This window comes from Physeter macrocephalus, chromosome 8 (assembly GCF_002837175.3).
Source record: "Physeter macrocephalus isolate SW-GA chromosome 8, ASM283717v5, whole genome shotgun sequence".
Taxonomy (NCBI): domain Eukaryota; kingdom Metazoa; phylum Chordata; class Mammalia; order Artiodactyla; family Physeteridae; genus Physeter; species Physeter macrocephalus.
In genome coordinates, this window is record NC_041221.1 from 121565072 (window position 1) to 121571806 (window position 6735).

The 6735-nt window shown below is 39.7% G+C and overlaps 1 long non-coding RNA gene across 2 annotated transcripts in view; it reads right to left on the reverse strand.

Annotated features, from left to right (window-relative positions):
- Positions 1-355: 355 nt before the first annotated feature.
- Positions 356-6735, reverse strand: part of LOC114486755 (uncharacterized) — a 121118-nt gene continuing 114738 nt past the window's right edge. For both annotated transcript variants that reach the window (XR_008618104.1, XR_003681020.1), the window contains exon 3: positions 356-606. This is a non-coding gene — a long non-coding RNA (uncharacterized lncRNA). The remainder of the gene's footprint in view (positions 607-6735) is intronic.

Below are 6735 nucleotides of genomic sequence, written 5' to 3' on the forward strand. Positions count from 1 at the left end.
CCTGATCATGTTATCATCGCTCAGTAAAAACAGTGCCTAAATATGTATAAATCTGTGCCAGATCTAAACAGAGAGACAGAAATGAGCACAGTCTTACCCCATGCAGGTTTACATTCTGATTAGGTTAAATCCTTCATCTATAGTATATTTCACTTTTCTCTGACCCACTATATTTCAGCATATCCTAGAAATGCTCATTTATCAAAGGGTTTTAGGGCTACAGCAATTTTGCAGCCTTGAAAAGAAGTACTTCCTAGAGCACACTCAGTTTTGTTAAAATATAGCTTTTATATGTTTACATGAACAAGCATTAACCTTATCCAGCAATAGGTGGATTGTGTTGTCAGTTGACACATTCCTCTTTTTTTCTTCCTCCATAAGTTCACCCTCCGTGGATCATGATATGGTTCTTTCCATTCTTCGTCACAAGTATAATGATTTTTTTTCCCTCTGATCAGATACTCGAGCTTACAAATCAGACACGGTGGCAGTTTTCCTCCATCTGGCATGTAAGCGAGAGATTTGGCAAATGCAGGTTTTATATTATTCAGTGGTGAGCTTGACAGTCTTGCAGAGTCAGAAATGGCTACAGTAGATTCAGCTGCCCTGTCACATCAGATGGAAAGTTTATCATTGTTTGTGATCTGCTGAGGACGGAGGAGTCGGCATTGTGGTATTACATTCTCCAGTTGAAATCAAGCGATAGAAATTTATAACTTTCACCAGGTATCATTTATCTAGCTGTAGTAGTGTCTATGGAAAGAGTTACTCAGCCTTGAAGGGTTGCATTTCTACAATGCCTAAATGAAATGAATCTCCAGTCACAGTAACCACAACTGCACAACGCTTCATATGGCCCATCAGATTGGCTCTGTGCTGCATATATGTGGTGGATGAAGTTGGAGCAAGAATGATTTTTGTGAATTACACAATCTGGTGAATTACATTCAATGGTAAATCATACAGTGACAGTAAGAAATAAGTCAAGAATTTTCCTGGGGAGGGCTCCATCTCTGGAATATATTGCACATACTTATTTGAAGCCCTATTTCCCCACAAATGGGAGTTTAAGTTTAGAATAATCCTTAGGATCAATCATTTAAAAATAGCCAGAAATGTGAACAATGATCCTAGCTCAAAGATCTCCACCACAGATTAGTAATAGTAACAGAAAATGGAAAGGGAAATGTCCAACAACATGGGAATACTCTGCATATATGGTGAGATATAATGGTGTCCTTAAAAACATTTATAATAATTTTAATGGTAAAAATGCATATCATTAAGTTAAATAAGCCAGTAAATAAAACTGTATGTACGTTATAGCTTTAAGTATGGAAAAAATCTGTAAAACACTGGAAATAAGATACACTGAAATATGAGTAATAGTTATTACTGATAGCAGAAATATTAGTGGCTGTTTCTTTTCCTCCATATGTTTTTCTATATTTTTCATTTTTTTTTCCTATAGTAGACATGCATGACTTTTATATTCAGGAAAAAAAAATGAACAGACTAAAATAAAGTCCTTTAAACTGACTTTTATGGGGATTGGCTGGTGGGACTTTTTGTACAGACTTGCAAGTCTTTATCCTTCTTTTTAAAAATACCTTCCATAAATTTTTAAAAGGTAACATGCTCTTTGAGGTCTTTCTTAAATTAAAAAAAAAAAAAAAGGAAAGGACATGAACAAATGAGCCCTACATTGCTACTTTTTCCAATTTCAAGGGGTAAAAAAGAACCATTTCCTTTCCAGTGACCCATATTTTCCCCCTTCACCATGCATCTCTGGTCAGTGGGTTCTGGCCCCCAGGCAGCAGGCAATCCTGCTACACATTGATTGACCCATCACTCTGACCTGAGGCAGCCTGGGAATTCCTGACCTGTTCTATTCATTTTATTAATCATCAAAACTTTGGCTCTGAGACATGTTGCTATTGAAATAATTTCACCTGTGGGGTTCATTTTGCTTTCATCATTAACTTCAGCTTTCAATCTTTTCCCCTTTATCCCCATCAGAAAACTTCTCAAGCCTTCAGTCTAGCTTGGAGATTAGCACTGAGGCCTGTTGGTTCAATCAGTCTCTGTGCTTCATTATGATCCATGACATAATGACATGATGTGATTTGCCCCGGTGCACTCTGAAGTGATTTGCTGGTGTGGTGCAGCAAGGCAACAAGAATTTTTGAGAAGCCACATTCTTGTTGATATCATACTTTTAAAAATACCATATTTCTCACTGATTTTGCAGAAAATTCAGTTTCTATATGGCTAGCTCCACCACCAGACAAACATATGCACTTGTGAGACCTTCAAGATGGTAGAGGAGTAAGAGGTGGAGATCACCTTCCTCCTCACAAACACATCAGAAATACATCTACATGTGGAACAACTCCTACAGAATGCCTACTGAATGCTGGCAGAAGACCTCAGACTTCCCAAAAGGCAAGAAACTCCCCACGTACTTGGGTAGGGCAAAAGAAAAAAGAAAAAACAGAGACAAAAGAATAGGGACAGGACCTGAACCTTGGGGAGGGAGCTGTGAAGGAGGAAAAGTTTCCACACACTAGGGAGCCCCTTCACTGGCGGAGACAGGGGCGAAACTTCAGAGCCACAGAGGAGAGCGCAGCAACAGGGGTGCAGAGGGCAAAGCGGAGAGATTCCCACACAGAGGATCAGTGCCAACCAGCACTCACCAGCCCAAGAGGCTTGTCTACTAACCCGCCGGGATGGGCGGGAACTGGGAGCTGAGGCTCGGGCTTCGGAGATCAAATCTCAGGGAGAGGACTGGGGTTGGCTGCGTGATCACAGCCTGAAGGGGGCTAGTGCACTACAGCTAGCCGGGAGGGAGTCCAGGAAAAGGTGTGGACCTGCCTAAGAGACAGGAGACCATTGTTTCAGGGTGCACAAGGAGAGGGGATTCAGAGCACTGCCTAAACAAGCTCCAGAGACAGCTGCGAGCCACGGCTATCAGCACAGACATCAGAGACGGGCATGAGATGCTAAGGTTGTTGCTGCAGTCACGAGGAAGCCTGTGTGCAAACACAGGTCACTATCCACATCTCCCTTCCCGGGAGCCTGTGCAACCCACCACTGCCAGGGACAACTTCCCTGGTAGAACACATGGCGTGCCTCAGGCTGTTGCAACATCACACTGTCCTCTGCTGCTGCAGGCTCGCCCCACATTCCGTACCCCTCCCTCGGACCCCCCCGCCCCTAGTGAGCCAGAGCCCCCTAATCAGCTGCAACTTTAACCCCTTCCTGTCTGGGTGGGGAACAGACACTTTCAGGTGACCTACACACAGAGGTGGGGCCAAATCCAAAGCTGAACCCCAGGAGCTGTGTGAACAAAGAAGAGAAAGGGAAATCTCTCTCAGCAGCCTCAGGAGCAGCGGGTTAAATCTCCACAATCAACTTGATGTACATCTGCATCTGTGGAATACATGGATACACAACAAATCATCCCAAAATTGAGGCAGTGGACTTGGGGAGCAACTTTAGACTTGGGGTTTGCTTTCTGCATCTGATTTGTTTCTGGTTTTATGTTTATCTTAGTTAGTAGTTAGAGTTTATTATCATTGGTAGATTTGTTTATTGATTTGGTTGCTCTCTCCCTTTTTTCTTTATATATATATATATTTTTTTTTTTTCCTTTTTCTCTTTTTGTGAGTGTGTATGTGTATGCTGCTTTGTGTGATTATGTCTGTATAGCTTTGCTTTTACCATTTGTCCTAGGGTTCTGTCTCTTTTTTTTTTTTTTACTACTTTTTAATTTTTTTTATTTTAATAACTTTATTTTATTTTACTTCTTTCTGATTTTCTCCCTTTTTTTCTGATCCATGTAGCTGACAGGGTCTTGGTGCTTGGGTTGGGTGTCAGACCTGTGCCTCTGAGGTGGGAGAGCCAAATTCAGATCATTGGTCCACCAGAGACCTCCCAGCTCCAGGTAATATCAAACGGCAAAAGTTTTCCCAGAGATCTCCATCCCAATGCTAAGAACCAGCTCCACTCAACCACCAGAAAGCTACAGTGCTGGACACCCTAAGCAAAACAACTAGCAAGACAGGAACACAACACCACCCATTAGCAAGGAGCCTGCCTAAAATCATAATAAGGTCACAGACACCCCAAAACACACCGCTGACGCGGTCCTGCTCACCAGAAAGAAAAGATCCAGGCTCATTCACCAGAACACAGGCACAAATCCCCTCCACCAGGAAGCCTACAAAAATCAATGAACAAATCTTAGCCACTAGGGGCAGACACCAAAAACAATGGGAACTACGAACCTGCAGCCTCCGAGAAGGTGACCCTAAACACAGTAAGTTAAGCAAAATGAGAAGACAGAGAAAAACACAGCAGATGAAGGAGCAAGGTAAAAACCAAACAGACCAAACAAATTAAGAGGAAATAGGCAGTCTACCTGAAAAAAAATTCAGATTAAGAAAAGTAAAGTTGATCCAAATCTTGGAAATAGAATGGAGAAAAAACCAGAAACGTGTAACAAGGACCTAGAAGAACTAAAGAGCAAACATACAATGATGAACAACACAATAATAAATGAAATTAAAATTTCTCTAGAAGGAATCAATAGCAGAATAACTGAGGCAGAAGAACGGATAAGTGACCTGGAAGATAAAATAGTGGAAATAACTACTGCAGAGCAGAATAAAGAAAAAAGAATTGAGGACCAACTCAGAGACCTTTGGGACATAAAACGAACCAACATTCGAATTACAGGGGTCCCAGAAGAAGAAGACCAAAAAAAAAGAAATATTAAAAGCATCAAGGGAAAAACAACAAATAACATACAAGGGAATCTGCATAAGGTTAAGAGCTGATATTTCAGCAGAAAATCTGCAAGCCAGAAGGGAGTGGCAGGACATATTTAAAGTGATGAAAGGGAAAAACCTACAACCAAGATTACTCTACCCAGCAAGGGTCTCATTCATATTCGACAGAGAAATTAAAGCCCTTACAGACAAGTAAAAGCTAAGAGAATTCAGCACCACCAAACCAGCATTACAACAAATGCTAAAGGAACTTCTCTAGGCAGGAAACACAAGAGAAGGAAAAGACCTACAATAACAAACCCACATAAAACAATTAAGAAAATGGTAATAGGAACATACATATCGATAACTACCTTAAATGTAAATGGATTAAATGCTCCAAGCAAAAGACACAGACTGGCTGAATGGATAGAAAAACAAGACATGTAAATATGCTATCTACAAGAGACCCACTTCAGACCTAAGGACACATATACACTGAAAGTGAGGGGATGGAAAGAGATATTCCATGCAAATGGAAATCAAAAGAAAGCTGGAGTAGCAATTCTCATGTCAGACAAAGTAGAATTTAAAAGAAAGACTATTACAAGAGACAAACAAGGACACTACATGATGATTAAGGGATCAATCCAAGAAGAAGATATAATAATTGTAAATATTTATGCACCCAACATAGGAGCAACTCAATACATAAGGCAAATGCTAACAGCAATAAAATGGGAAATCGGCAGTAACACAATCAGAGTAGGGGACATTAACAACCCACTTTCACCAACGGACACATCATCCAAAGTGAAAATAAATAGGGAAACACAGCTTTAAATGATACATTAAAGAAGATGGACTTAATTGATATTTATAGTGCATTCCATCCAAAAACAACAGAATATACTGTCTTCTCAAGTGCTCATGGAACATTCTCCAGGATAGATCATGTCTTGGGTCACAAATCCAACACTGGTAAATTTAAGAAAATTGAAATCGTATCAAGTATCTTTTATGACCACAACATTGTGCGACTACATATCAATAACAGGAAAGAAATCTGTAAAAACTACAAACATATGGAGGCTAAACAATACACTACTAAATAACCAGAGATCACTGAGGAAATCAAGAGGAAATCAAAAACTACCTAGAGACAAATGACAAGACAACACAATGACCCAAAGCCTATGGAATGCAGCAAAAGCAGTTCTAAGAGGGAAGTTTATAGCAATACAAACCTACCTCAAGAAATAAGAAACACCTCAAATAAACAACGTAAACTTACACGTAAAGCAATTAGAGAAAAAGAACAAAAACCCCTCAAACTTAGCAGAAGGAAAGAAATCATAAAGATCAGATGAGAAATAAATGGAAAAAAATGAAGAAAACGATAGCAAAGATCAATAAAACTAAAAGTTGGTTTTTTGAGAAGATAAACAAATTGATAAACCATTAGCCAGACTCATCAAGAAAAAAAGGGAGAAGACTCCAATCAATAGAATTAGAAATGAAAAAGGAGAAATAACAACTGACACTGCAGAAAAAGAAAGGAAAAAAGAAAGTTAAGAAAGAAAGTTACTACAAGCAACTATATGCCAATAAAATGGACAACCTGGAAGAAATGGACAAATTCTTAGAAAAGCACAACCTTCTGAGACTGAAGCAGGAAGAAATAGAAAATATAAACAGACCAATCACAAACACTGAAATTGAGATTGTGATTAAAAATCTTCCAACAAACAAAAGCCCAGGACCAGATGGCTTCACAGGCAAATTCCATCATACATTTAGAGAAGAGCTAACACCTATCCTTCTCAAACTCTTCCAAAATATAGCAGAAGGAAGAACACTCCCAAACTCATTTTATGAAGCCACCATCACCCTGATACCAAAACCAGACAAAGACGTCACAAAGAAAGAAAACTACAGGCCAATATCACTGATGAACATAGAT